Source organism: Oryzias latipes, chromosome 23 (assembly GCF_053564925.1).
Source record: "Oryzias latipes strain Hd-rR chromosome 23, Olatipes_Hd-rR_3.1".
In the NCBI taxonomy this organism is placed as follows: Eukaryota; Metazoa; Chordata; class Actinopteri; order Beloniformes; family Adrianichthyidae; genus Oryzias; species Oryzias latipes.
The window spans coordinates 13452344-13466192 of NC_136259.1; the positions used below are offsets into that span (position 1 = coordinate 13452344).

At 41.5% G+C, this 13849-nt stretch overlaps 13 non-coding genes across 13 annotated transcripts; 7 read left to right on the top strand and 6 right to left on the bottom strand.

The window, feature by feature from the left end:
- Nucleotides 1-115: 115 nt before the first annotated feature.
- trnaw-cca (transfer RNA tryptophan (anticodon CCA)) lies at nucleotides 116-187 on the top strand. Its single transcript has one exon. It is a non-coding gene; the product is annotated as a tRNA-Trp (tRNA).
- A 654-nt stretch (nucleotides 188-841) lies between these two features.
- On the bottom strand, nucleotides 842-914 carry trnar-ccu (transfer RNA arginine (anticodon CCU)). The gene has a single exon. It is a non-coding gene; the product is annotated as a tRNA-Arg (tRNA).
- Nucleotides 915-2300: 1386 nt separating this feature from the next.
- Nucleotides 2301-2372, top strand: trnaw-cca (transfer RNA tryptophan (anticodon CCA)). The gene has a single exon. It is a non-coding gene; the product is annotated as a tRNA-Trp (tRNA).
- Nucleotides 2373-3025: 653 nt separating this feature from the next.
- Nucleotides 3026-3098, bottom strand: trnar-ccu (transfer RNA arginine (anticodon CCU)). The gene has a single exon. It is a non-coding gene; the product is annotated as a tRNA-Arg (tRNA).
- A 1385-nt stretch (nucleotides 3099-4483) lies between these two features.
- trnaw-cca (transfer RNA tryptophan (anticodon CCA)) lies at nucleotides 4484-4555 on the top strand. The gene has a single exon. It is a non-coding gene; the product is annotated as a tRNA-Trp (tRNA).
- Nucleotides 4556-5208: 653 nt separating this feature from the next.
- Nucleotides 5209-5281, bottom strand: trnar-ccu (transfer RNA arginine (anticodon CCU)). Its single transcript has one exon. It is a non-coding gene; the product is annotated as a tRNA-Arg (tRNA).
- A 1386-nt stretch (nucleotides 5282-6667) lies between these two features.
- Nucleotides 6668-6739, top strand: trnaw-cca (transfer RNA tryptophan (anticodon CCA)). Its single transcript has one exon. It is a non-coding gene; the product is annotated as a tRNA-Trp (tRNA).
- Nucleotides 6740-7392: 653 nt separating this feature from the next.
- Nucleotides 7393-7465, bottom strand: trnar-ccu (transfer RNA arginine (anticodon CCU)). The gene has a single exon. It is a non-coding gene; the product is annotated as a tRNA-Arg (tRNA).
- A 1385-nt stretch (nucleotides 7466-8850) lies between these two features.
- trnaw-cca (transfer RNA tryptophan (anticodon CCA)) lies at nucleotides 8851-8922 on the top strand. Its single transcript has one exon. It is a non-coding gene; the product is annotated as a tRNA-Trp (tRNA).
- Nucleotides 8923-9575: 653 nt separating this feature from the next.
- On the bottom strand, nucleotides 9576-9648 carry trnar-ccu (transfer RNA arginine (anticodon CCU)). Its single transcript has one exon. It is a non-coding gene; the product is annotated as a tRNA-Arg (tRNA).
- Nucleotides 9649-11034: 1386 nt separating this feature from the next.
- On the top strand, nucleotides 11035-11106 carry trnaw-cca (transfer RNA tryptophan (anticodon CCA)). Its single transcript has one exon. It is a non-coding gene; the product is annotated as a tRNA-Trp (tRNA).
- Nucleotides 11107-11759: 653 nt separating this feature from the next.
- Nucleotides 11760-11832, bottom strand: trnar-ccu (transfer RNA arginine (anticodon CCU)). The gene has a single exon. It is a non-coding gene; the product is annotated as a tRNA-Arg (tRNA).
- Nucleotides 11833-13218: 1386 nt separating this feature from the next.
- On the top strand, nucleotides 13219-13290 carry trnaw-cca (transfer RNA tryptophan (anticodon CCA)). The gene has a single exon. It is a non-coding gene; the product is annotated as a tRNA-Trp (tRNA).
- Nucleotides 13291-13849: the final 559 nt, after the last annotated feature.

Sequence of the window (13849 nt, forward strand, 5' to 3'; positions counted from 1 at the left end):
AAAAACATAAACATGCCTGTTGTGTAGTGACCTTGAGAAATTTGGCCAACACTGAAGAAAGAGCCAAAAAGGGTCAAAATCTTGCCAGTAGAATGTGTTTACAGATATTGAAAAGGACTCTGTGGCGCAATGGTAGCGCGTCTGACTCCAGATCAGAAGGTTGTGTGTTCAAATCACATCAGGGTCATTGTTTAACACTTGTGCTATCTGATGCACTTTGATGTTGGGATTTGGGTCATCTAGACAGTGTGCTGAGCCTTTTTCTTCAATGATTTGTGATCTTCACTGGTTTCCATGGATTACAGGAAATCCCTTTCACCTTTATCCACCTTTGTCATGGTAGGGAAAACACGTCAATATAAGGCCAAGGTCATAGGATAGCACAAGGGTACATCTGTGCAGAGCGCAAGCTGCGACTCTTTGGATTGCTGACGTTGTAGCATGGCCTTAAAACAAATTTAGGTACTTGCTTAATATTGACTCGGTCTATTGTGCACTGTTACAAACTTTAACCACACAACTTGAAAAAAAAAAACAGTTGAGGAGATCCAAGTTTGTTCATTTGTAGATTGTATGTGGAAGAGTTGGCTTCTGAGTAATGCACAGTTGTAAGTTGGGTTAGGCTGTTGACCAGGGATGTTTTCTGCTGAGTGTGGGAGAAAGCCAATAAATAGTTTGAGCAGCACTTTTGGATTAATTTGGAATCATTTTAATAAGGGAGAGGAGTTGGAGAATGCTGGAATTGACACACAAACAGGGTTGGTGAAGGAAGAAGCTCATGTGCAGAATTTCACTTAGAATCAATGACTTTCTTTATAATGAAGAGCTGCAACATTTGAAGCACCTCAGAGGGGACTTGAACCCCCAATCCCTGGCTTAGGAGGCCAGTGCCTTATCCATTAGGCCACTGAGGCTTGACAACTATGTTCACACATGAAAGAGTTGGTGTCATTTAACTCCGACAGGCCACTGACAACAATGACTAAATTCTGCTTCATGGTCACTTTTAAAACCATTGGTACTTTGTGTTTTGAAAAAGCCGCGACCAATAAGTCACTATCAAATCCCAGTCCTTGACTGGTCAATGTTCCACTTTGTAAGATTTGACGCTCATTCAATGGCCGTGCGTCTTGTGCGTGGAGCCCTAAAACGATTATAAAAAAACATGCTTCGCGATGCGTGTTGCAACAGTTTTCAACGACTTAGCCCAAAATGTGCATACAAGTGCGTTGGTACAGGCGTTTCATTGGAAGTGGTCGTGTTCCACTTCTAGGTCTTACAGAACTTGAAAGAGGGATGTACAGCATGCAGTTTTATCCACAACTAGCCCATAGGGGGGCTAACTCTACTTTTTGAACAAACTTTTCACAACGGCACCAAGGCATCCTTACAAATAAAGAGAAAACAATCAGGATACAAACGACATCCAGCCGCACGCACTAAAGGGAAGGGTATGTTGTATCTGCTGGACACTGTCGACAAATACAGCTGAGGTCAAAAACTCTCACCATGCTACTACATACACACCAGGCATGGGATGAATGTGTGTTCCAGAGTCCGTTTGAATGTAGTAGGAGTCTCTACATGCCTTTAGGCTAATGTTCAAATGCATAAAAGTGAATCTGGACAATGGCCATGCTGTTAGTGTGGTATTGTTCACACAATCGCACACATCAGGGGTATGTTTTGATCCAATATTAGCTCATAGTTGGTAGCAACCAATAGTAGTCAATGGTTATCCAGCCAATGCCCTTGAACTGTCAAAAAGCTCCAGATGGTGAAAATTTTCTTGCTGTTCTGATATGGAGCAAACATGAACACCACTTCTCTATTTGAACCCACTTTCTTGGCTCTTTGTCATCTTTCATCTCGTAGTCTTACTTAAAAAAGGCTGACATTTCAACTATAGCTTTTCTGTTGTGACTTTTTCCTTTCTTGAAAAGGAGACTGTTTTCTTGATGCTGACTTGTACCTCTTGAGAAAAACGACACAGTTCCTAGTTGAAAAGTTACAGTTAGACAATAGTAGAGACGATGAAGAAAAGGCCAAGAAAAACCACTGACATGAACTACAGACGAAAAGACCTAGTCACATAACAGCGATCAAAGAAACTACAGTGAATGAGAAAAAGGCATTACAAGTTAGGAAGTCAGTGGGATTCTGACCCTTAGAAAATAATTTGAAAAAAAACATAAACATGCCTGTTGTGTAGTGACCTTGAGAAATTTGGCCAGCACTGAAGAAAGAGCCAAAAAGGGTCAAAATCTTGCCAGTAGAATGTGTTTACAGATATTGAAAAGGACTCTGTGGCGCAATGGTAGCGCGTCTGACTCCAGATCAGAAGGTTGTGTGTTCAAATCACATCAGGGTCATTGTTTAACACTTGTGCTATCTGATGCACTTTGATGTTGGGATTTGGGTCATCTAGACAGTGTGCTGAGCCTTTTTCTTCAATGATTTGTGATCTTCACTGGTTTCCATGGATTACAGGAAATCCCTTTCACCTTTATCCACCTTTGTCATGGTAGGGAAAACACGTCAATATAAGGCCAAGGTCATAGGATAGCACAAGGGTACATCTGTGCAGAGCGCAAGCTGCGACTCTTTGGATTGCTGACGTTGTAGCATGGCCTTAAGACAAAGTTAGGTGCTTGCCTAATATTGACTCGGTCTATTGTGCACTGTTACAAACTTTAACCACACAACTTGAAAAAAAAAACAGTTGAGGAGATCCAAGTTTGTTCATTTGTAGATTGTATGTGGAACAGTTGGCTTCTGAGTAATGCACAGTTGTAAGTTGGGTTAGGCTGTTGACCAGGGATGTTTTCTGCTGAGTGTGGGAGAAAGCCAATAAATAGTTTGAGCAGCACTTTTGGATTAATTTGGAATCATTTTAATAAGGGAGAGGAGTTGGAGAATGCTGGAATTGACACACAAACAGGGTTGGTGAAGGAAGAAGCTCATGTGCAGAATTTCACTTAGAATCAATGACTTTCTTTATAATGAAGAGCTGCAACATTTGAAGCACCTCAGAGGGGACTTGAACCCCCAATCCCTGGCTTAGGAGGCCAGTGCCTTATCCATTAGGCCACTGAGGCTTGACAACTATGTTCACACATGAAAGAGTTGGTGTCATTTAACTCCGACAGGCCACTGACAACAATGACTAAATTCTGCTTCATGGTCACTTTTAAAACCATTGGTACTTTGTGTTTTGAAAAAGCCGCGACCAATAAGTCACTATCAAATCCCAGTCCTTGACTGGTCAATGTTCCACTTTGTAAGATTTGACGCTCATTCAATGGCCGTGCGTCTTGTGCGTGGAGCCCTAAAACGATTATAAAAAAACATGCTTCGCGATGCGTGTTGCAACAGTTTTCAACGACTTAGCCCAAAATGTGCATACAAGTGCGTTGGTACAGGCGTTTCATTGGAAGTGGTCGTGTTCCACTTCTAGGTCTTACAGAACTTGAAAGAGGGATGTACAGCATGCAGTTTTATCCACAACTAGCCCATAGGGGGGCTAACTCTACTTTTTGAACAAACTTTTCACAACGGCACCAAGGCATCCTTACAAATAAAGAGAAAACAATCAAGATACAAACGACATCCAGCCGCACGCACTAAAGGGAAGGGTATGTTGTATCTGCTGGACACTGTGGACAAATACAGCTGAGGTCAAAAACTCTCACCATGCTACTACATACACACCAGGCATGGGATGAATGTGTGTTCCAGAGTCCGTTTGAATGTAGTAGGAGTCTCTACATTCCTTTAGGCTAATGTTCAAATGCATAAAAGTGAATCTGGACAATGGCCATGCTGTTAGTGTGGTATTGTTCACACAATCGCACACATCAGGGGTATGTTTTGATCCAATATTAGCTCATAGTTGGTAGCAACCAATAGTAGTCAATGGTTATCCAGCCAATGCCCTTGAACTGTCAAAAAGCTCCATATGGTGTAAATTTCTTGCTGTTCTGATATGGAGCAAACATGAACACCACTTCTCTATTTGAACCCACTTTCTTGGCTCTTTGTCATCTTTCATCTCGTAGTCTTACTTAAAGAAGGCTGACATTTCAACTATAGCTTTTCTGTTGTGACTTTTTCCTTTCTTGAAAAGGAGACTGTTTTCTTGATGCTGACTTGTACCTCTTGAGAAAAACGACACAGTTCCTAGTTGAAAAGTTACAGTTAGACAATAGTAGAGACGATGAAGAAAAGGCCAAGAAAAACCACTGACATGAACTACAGACGAAAAGACCTAGTCACATAACAGCGATCAAAGAAACTACAGTGAATGAGAAAAAGGCATTACAAGTTAGGAAGTCAGTGGGATTCTGACCCTTAGAAAATAATTTGAAAAAAAACATAAACATGCCTGTTGTGTAGTGACCTTGAGAAATTTGGCCAGCACTGAAGAAAGAGCCAAAAAGGGTCAAAATCTTGCCAGTAGAATGTGTTTACAGATATTGAAAAGGACTCTGTGGCGCAATGGTAGCGCGTCTGACTCCAGATCAGAAGGTTGTGTGTTCAAATCACATCAGGGTCATTGTTTAACACTTGTGCTATCTGATGCACTTTGATGTTGGGATTTGGGTCATCTAGACAGTGTGCTGAGCCTTTTTCTTCAATGATTTGTGATCTTCACTGGTTTCCATGGATTACAGGAAATCCCTTTCACCTTTATCCACCTTTGTCATGGTAGGGAAAACACGTCAATATAAGGCCAAGGTCATAGGATAGCACAAGGGTACATCTGTGCAGAGCGCAAGCTGCGACTCTTTGGATTGCTGACGTTGTAGCATGGCCTTAAGACAAAGTTAGGTGCTTGCCTAATATTGACTCGGTCTATTGTGCACTGTTACAAACTTTAACCACACAACTTGAAAAAAAAAACAGTTGAGGAGATCCAAGTTTGTTCATTTGTAGATTGTATGTGGAACAGTTGGCTTCTGAGTAATGCACAGTTGTAAGTTGGGTTAGGCTGTTGACCAGGGATGTTTTCTGCTGAGTGTGGGAGAAAGCCAATAAATAGTTTGAGCAGCACTTTTGGATTAATTTGGAATCATTTTAATAAGGGAGAGGAGTTGGAGAATGCTGGAATTGACACACAAACAGGGTTGGTGAAGGAAGAAGCTCATGTGCAGAATTTCACTTAGAATCAATGACTTTCTTTATAATGAAGAGCTGCAACATTTGAAGCACCTCAGAGGGGACTTGAACCCCCAATCCCTGGCTTAGGAGGCCAGTGCCTTATCCATTAGGCCACTGAGGCTTGACAACTATGTTCACACATGAAAGAGTTGGTGTCATTTAACTCCGACAGGCCACTGACAACAATGACTAAATTCTGCTTCATGGTCACTTTTAAAACCATTGGTACTTTGTGTTTTGAAAAAGCCGCGACCAATAAGTCACTATCAAATCCCAGTCCTTGACTGGTCAATGTTCCACTTTGTAAGATTTGACGCTCATTCAATGGCCGTGCGTCTTGTGCGTGGAGCCCTAAAACGATTATAAAAAAACATGCTTCGCGATGCGTGTTGCAACAGTTTTCAACGACTTAGCCCAAAATGTGCATACAAGTGCGTTGGTACAGGCGTTTCATTGGAAGTGGTCGTGTTCCACTTCTAGGTCTTACAGAACTTGAAAGAGGGATGTACAGCATGCAGTTTTATCCACAACTAGCCCATAGGGGGGCTAACTCTACTTTTTGAACAAACTTTTCACAACGGCACCAAGGCATCCTTACAAATAAAGAGAAAACAATCAGGATACAAACGACATCCAGCCGCACGCACTAAAGGGAAGGGTATGTTGTATCTGCTGGACACTGTCGACAAATACAGCTGAGGTCAAAAACTCTCACCATGCTACTACATACACACCAGGCATGGGATGAATGTGTGTTCCAGAGTCCGTTTGAATGTAGTAGGAGTCTCTACATGCCTTTAGGCTAATGTTCAAATGCATAAAAGTGAATCTGGACAATGGCCATGCTGTTAGTGTGGTATTGTTCACACAATCGCACACATCAGGGGTATGTTTTGATCCAATATTAGCTCATAGTTGGTAGCAACCAATAGTAGTCAATGGTTATCCAGCCAATGCCCTTGAACTGTCAAAAAGCTCCAGATGGTGAAAATTTTCTTGCTGTTCTGATATGGAGCAAACATGAACACCACTTCTCTATTTGAACCCACTTTCTTGGCTCTTTGTCATCTTTCATCTCGTAGTCTTACTTAAAAAAGGCTGACATTTCAACTATAGCTTTTCTGTTGTGACTTTTTCCTTTCTTGAAAAGGAGACTGTTTTCTTGATGCTGACTTGTACCTCTTGAGAAAAACGACACAGTTCCTAGTTGAAAAGTTACAGTTAGACAATAGTAGAGACGATGAAGAAAAGGCCAAGAAAAACCACTGACATGAACTACAGACGAAAAGACCTAGTCACATAACAGCGATCAAAGAAACTACAGTGAATGAGAAAAAGGCATTACAAGTTAGGAAGTCAGTGGGATTCTGACCCTTAGAAAATAATTTGAAAAAAAACATAAACATGCCTGTTGTGTAGTGACCTTGAGAAATTTGGCCAGCACTGAAGAAAGAGCCAAAAAGGGTCAAAATCTTGCCAGTAGAATGTGTTTACAGATATTGAAAAGGACTCTGTGGCGCAATGGTAGCGCGTCTGACTCCAGATCAGAAGGTTGTGTGTTCAAATCACATCAGGGTCATTGTTTAACACTTGTGCTATCTGATGCACTTTGATGTTGGGATTTGGGTCATCTAGACAGTGTGCTGAGCCTTTTTCTTCAATGATTTGTGATCTTCACTGGTTTCCATGGATTACAGGAAATCCCTTTCACCTTTATCCACCTTTGTCATGGTAGGGAAAACACGTCAATATAAGGCCAAGGTCATAGGATAGCACAAGGGTACATCTGTGCAGAGCGCAAGCTGCGACTCTTTGGATTGCTGACGTTGTAGCATGGCCTTAAGACAAAGTTAGGTGCTTGCCTAATATTGACTCGGTCTATTGTGCACTGTTACAAACTTTAACCACACAACTTGAAAAAAAAAACAGTTGAGGAGATCCAAGTTTGTTCATTTGTAGATTGTATGTGGAACAGTTGGCTTCTGAGTAATGCACAGTTGTAAGTTGGGTTAGGCTGTTGACCAGGGATGTTTTCTGCTGAGTGTGGGAGAAAGCCAATAAATAGTTTGAGCAGCACTTTTGGATTAATTTGGAATCATTTTAATAAGGGAGAGGAGTTGGAGAATGCTGGAATTGACACACAAACAGGGTTGGTGAAGGAAGAAGCTCATGTGCAGAATTTCACTTAGAATCAATGACTTTCTTTATAATGAAGAGCTGCAACATTTGAAGCACCTCAGAGGGGACTTGAACCCCCAATCCCTGGCTTAGGAGGCCAGTGCCTTATCCATTAGGCCACTGAGGCTTGACAACTATGTTCACACATGAAAGAGTTGGTGTCATTTAACTCCGACAGGCCACTGACAACAATGACTAAATTCTGCTTCATGGTCACTTTTAAAACCATTGGTACTTTGTGTTTTGAAAAAGCCGCGACCAATAAGTCACTATCAAATCCCAGTCCTTGACTGGTCAATGTTCCACTTTGTAAGATTTGACGCTCATTCAATGGCCGTGCGTCTTGTGCGTGGAGCCCTAAAACGATTATAAAAAAACATGCTTCGCGATGCGTGTTGCAACAGTTTTCAACGACTTAGCCCAAAATGTGCATACAAGTGCGTTGGTACAGGCGTTTCATTGGAAGTGGTCGTGTTCCACTTCTAGGTCTTACAGAACTTGAAAGAGGGATGTACAGCATGCAGTTTTATCCACAACTAGCCCATAGGGGGGCTAACTCTACTTTTTGAACAAACTTTTCACAACGGCACCAAGGCATCCTTACAAATAAAGAGAAAACAATCAAGATACAAACGACATCCAGCCGCACGCACTAAAGGGAAGGGTATGTTGTATCTGCTGGACACTGTGGACAAATACAGCTGAGGTCAAAAACTCTCACCATGCTACTACATACACACCAGGCATGGGATGAATGTGTGTTCCAGAGTCCGTTTGAATGTAGTAGGAGTCTCTACATTCCTTTAGGCTAATGTTCAAATGCATAAAAGTGAATCTGGACAATGGCCATGCTGTTAGTGTGGTATTGTTCACACAATCGCACACATCAGGGGTATGTTTTGATCCAATATTAGCTCATAGTTGGTAGCAACCAATAGTAGTCAATGGTTATCCAGCCAATGCCCTTGAACTGTCAAAAAGCTCCATATGGTGTAAATTTCTTGCTGTTCTGATATGGAGCAAACATGAACACCACTTCTCTATTTGAACCCACTTTCTTGGCTCTTTGTCATCTTTCATCTCGTAGTCTTACTTAAAGAAGGCTGACATTTCAACTATAGCTTTTCTGTTGTGACTTTTTCCTTTCTTGAAAAGGAGACTGTTTTCTTGATGCTGACTTGTACCTCTTGAGAAAAACGACACAGTTCCTAGTTGAAAAGTTACAGTTAGACAATAGTAGAGACGATGAAGAAAAGGCCAAGAAAAACCACTGACATGAACTACAGACGAAAAGACCTAGTCACATAACAGCGATCAAAGAAACTACAGTGAATGAGAAAAAGGCATTACAAGTTAGGAAGTCAGTGGGATTCTGACCCTTAGAAAATAATTTGAAAAAAAACATAAACATGCCTGTTGTGTAGTGACCTTGAGAAATTTGGCCAGCACTGAAGAAAGAGCCAAAAAGGGTCAAAATCTTGCCAGTAGAATGTGTTTACAGATATTGAAAAGGACTCTGTGGCGCAATGGTAGCGCGTCTGACTCCAGATCAGAAGGTTGTGTGTTCAAATCACATCAGGGTCATTGTTTAACACTTGTGCTATCTGATGCACTTTGATGTTGGGATTTGGGTCATCTAGACAGTGTGCTGAGCCTTTTTCTTCAATGATTTGTGATCTTCACTGGTTTCCATGGATTACAGGAAATCCCTTTCACCTTTATCCACCTTTGTCATGGTAGGGAAAACACGTCAATATAAGGCCAAGGTCATAGGATAGCACAAGGGTACATCTGTGCAGAGCGCAAGCTGCGACTCTTTGGATTGCTGACGTTGTAGCATGGCCTTAAGACAAAGTTAGGTGCTTGCCTAATATTGACTCGGTCTATTGTGCACTGTTACAAACTTTAACCACACAACTTGAAAAAAAAAACAGTTGAGGAGATCCAAGTTTGTTCATTTGTAGATTGTATGTGGAACAGTTGGCTTCTGAGTAATGCACAGTTGTAAGTTGGGTTAGGCTGTTGACCAGGGATGTTTTCTGCTGAGTGTGGGAGAAAGCCAATAAATAGTTTGAGCAGCACTTTTGGATTAATTTGGAATCATTTTAATAAGGGAGAGGAGTTGGAGAATGCTGGAATTGACACACAAACAGGGTTGGTGAAGGAAGAAGCTCATGTGCAGAATTTCACTTAGAATCAATGACTTTCTTTATAATGAAGAGCTGCAACATTTGAAGCACCTCAGAGGGGACTTGAACCCCCAATCCCTGGCTTAGGAGGCCAGTGCCTTATCCATTAGGCCACTGAGGCTTGACAACTATGTTCACACATGAAAGAGTTGGTGTCATTTAACTCCGACAGGCCACTGACAACAATGACTAAATTCTGCTTCATGGTCACTTTTAAAACCATTGGTACTTTGTGTTTTGAAAAAGCCGCGACCAATAAGTCACTATCAAATCCCAGTCCTTGACTGGTCAATGTTCCACTTTGTAAGATTTGACGCTCATTCAATGGCCGTGCGTCTTGTGCGTGGAGCCCTAAAACGATTATAAAAAAACATGCTTCGCGATGCGTGTTGCAACAGTTTTCAACGACTTAGCCCAAAATGTGCATACAAGTGCGTTGGTACAGGCGTTTCATTGGAAGTGGTCGTGTTCCACTTCTAGGTCTTACAGAACTTGAAAGAGGGATGTACAGCATGCAGTTTTATCCACAACTAGCCCATAGGGGGGCTAACTCTACTTTTTGAACAAACTTTTCACAACGGCACCAAGGCATCCTTACAAATAAAGAGAAAACAATCAGGATACAAACGACATCCAGCCGCACGCACTAAAGGGAAGGGTATGTTGTATCTGCTGGACACTGTCGACAAATACAGCTGAGGTCAAAAACTCTCACCATGCTACTACATACACACCAGGGATGGGATGAATGTGTGTTCCAGAGTCCGTTTGAATGTAGTAGGAGTCTCTACATGCCTTTAGGCTAATGTTCAAATGCATAAAAGTGAATCTGGACAATGGCCATGCTGTTAGTGTGGTATTGTTCACACAATCGCACACATCAGGGGTATGTTTTGATCCAATATTAGCTCATAGTTGGTAGCAACCAATAGTAGTCAATGGTTATCCAGCCAATGCCCTTGAACTGTCAAAAAGCTCCATATGGTGTAAATTTTCTTGCTGTTCTGATATGGAGCAAACATGAACACCACTTCTCTATTTGAACCCACTTTCTTGGCTCTTTGTCATCTTTCATCTCGTAGTCTTACTTAAAGAAGGCTGACATTTCAACTATAGCTTTTCTGTTGTGACTTTTTCCTTTCTTGAAAAGGAGACTGTTTTCTTGATGCTGACTTGTACCTCTTGAGAAAAACGACACAGTTCCTAGTTGAAAAGTTACAGTTAGACAATAGTAGAGACGATGAAGAAAAGGCCAAGAAAAACCACTGACATGAACTACAGACGAAAAGACCTAGTCACATAACAGCGATCAAAGAAACTACAGTGAATGAGAAAAAGGCATTACAAGTTAGGAAGTCAGTGGGATTCTGACCCTTAGAAAATAATTTGAAAAAAAACATAAACATGCCTGTTGTGTAGTGACCTTGAGAAATTTGGCCAGCACTGAAGAAAGAGCCAAAAAGGGTCAAAATCTTGCCAGTAGAATGTGTTTACAGATATTGAAAAGGACTCTGTGGCGCAATGGTAGCGCGTCTGACTCCAGATCAGAAGGTTGTGTGTTCAAATCACATCAGGGTCATTGTTTAACACTTGTGCTATCTGATGCACTTTGATGTTGGGATTTGGGTCATCTAGACAGTGTGCTGAGCCTTTTTCTTCAATGATTTGTGATCTTCACTGGTTTCCATGGATTACAGGAAATCCCTTTCACCTTTATCCACCTTTGTCATGGTAGGGAAAACACGTCAATATAAGGCCAAGGTCATAGGATAGCACAAGGGTACATCTGTGCAGAGCGCAAGCTGCGACTCTTTGGATTGCTGACGTTGTAGCATGGCCTTAAGACAAAGTTAGGTGCTTGCTTAATATTGACTCGGTCTATTGTGCACTGTTACAAACTTTAACCACACAACTTGAAAAAAAAAACAGTTGAGGAGATCCAAGTTTGTTCACTTGTAGATTGTATGTGGAAGAGTTGGCTTCTGAGTAATGCACAGTTGTAAGTTGGGTTAGGCTGTTGACCAGGGATGTTTTCTGCTGAGTGTGGGAGAAAGCCAATAAATAGTTTGAGCAGCACTTTTGGATTAATTTGGAATCATTTTAATAAGGGAGAGGAGTTGGAGAATGCTGGAATTGACACACAAACAGGGTTGGTGAAGGAAGAAGCTCATGTGCAGAATTTCACTTAGAATCAATGACTTTCTTTATAATGAAGAGCTGCAACATTTGAAGCACCTCAGAGGGGACTTGAACCCCCAATCCCTGGCTTAGGAGGCCAGTGCCTTATCCATTAGGCCACTGAGGCTTGACAACTATGTTCACACATGAAAGAGTTGGTGTCATTTAACTCCGACAGGCCACTGACAACAATGACTAAATTCTGCTTCATGGTCACTTTTAAAACCATTGGTACTTTGTGTTTTGAAAAAGCCGCGACCAATAAGTCACTATCAAATCCCAGTCCTTGACTGGTCAATGTTCCACTTTGTAAGATTTGACGCTCATTCAATGGCCGTGCGTCTTGTGCGTGGAGCCCTAAAACGATTATAAAAAAACATGCTTCGCGATGCGTGTTGAAACAGTTTTCAACGACTTAGCCCAAAATGTGCATACAAGTGCGTTGGTACAGGCGTTTCATTGGAAGTGGTCGTGTTCCACTTCTAGGTCTTACAGAACTTGAAAGAGGGATGTACAGCATGCAGTTTTATCCACAACTAGCCCATAGGAGGGCTAACTCTACTTTTTGAACAAACTTTTCACAACGGCACCAAGGCATCCTTACAAATAAAGAGAAAACAATCAAGATACAAACGACATCCAGCCGCACGCACTAAAGGGAAGGGTATGTTGTATCTGCTGGACACTGTGGACAAATACAGCTGAGGTCAAAAACTCTCACCATGCTACTACATACACACCAGGCATGGGATGAATGTGTGTTCCAGAGTCCGTTTGAATGTAGTAGGAGTCTCTACATGCCTTTAGGCTAATGTTCAAATGCATAAAAGTGAATCTGGACAATGGCCATGCTGTTAGTGTGGTATTGTTCACACAATCGCACACATCAGGGGTATGTTTTGATCCAATATTAGCTCATAGTTGGTAGCAACCAATAGTAGTCAATGGTTATCCAGCCAATGCCCTTGAACTGTAAAAAAGCTCCAGATGGTGTAAATTTTCTTGCTGTTCTGATATGGAGCAAACATGAACACCACTTCTCTATTTGAACCCACTTTCTTGGCTCTTTGTCATCTTTCATCTCGTAGTCTTACTTAAAGAAGGCTGACATTTCAACTATAGCTTTTCTGTTGTGACTTTTTCCTTTCTTGAAAAGGAGACTGTTTTCTTGATGCTGACTTGTACCTCTTGAGAAAAACGACACAGTTCCTAGTTGAAAAGTTACAGTTAGACAATAGTAGAGACGATGAAGAAAAGGCCAAGAAAAACCACTGACATGAACTACAGACGAAAAGACCTAGTCACATAACAGCGATCAAAGAAACTACAGTGAATGAGAAAAAGGCATTACAAGTTAGGAAGTCAGTGGGATTCTGACCCTTAGAAAATAATTTGAAAAAAAACATAGACATGCCTGTTGTGTAGTGACCTTGAGAAATTTGGCCAGCACTGAAGAAAGAGCAAAAAAGGGTCAAAATCTTGCCAGTAGAATGTGTTTTCAGATATTGAAAAGGACTCTGTGGCGCAATGGTAGCGCGTCTGACTCCAGATCAGAAGGTTGTGTGTTCAAATCACATCAGGGTCATTGTTTAACACTTGTGCTATCTGATGCACTTTTGATGTTGGGATTTGGGTCATCTAGACAGTGTGCTGAGCCTTTTTCTTCAATGATTTGTGATCTTCACTGGTTTCCATGGATTACAGGAAATCCCTTTCACCTTTATCCACCTTTGTCATGGTAGGGAAAACACGTCAATTTAAGGCCAAGGTCATAGGATAGCACAAGGGTACATCTGTGCAGAGCGCAAGCTGCGACTCTTTGGATTGCTGACGTTGTAGCATGGCCTTAAGACAAAGTTAGGTGCTTGCCTAATATTGACTCGGTCTATTGTGCACTGTTACAAACTTTAACCACACAACTTGAAAAAAAAAACAGTTGAGGAGATCCAAGTTTGTTCACTTGTAGATTGTATGTGGAAGAGTTGGCTTCTGAGTAATGCACAGTTGTAAGTTGGGTTAGGCTGTTGACCAGGGATGTTTTCTGCTGAGTGTGGGAGAAAGCCAATAAATAGTTTGAGCAGCACTTTTGGATTAATTTGGAATCATTTTAATAAGGGAGAGGAGTTGGAGAATGCTGGAATTGA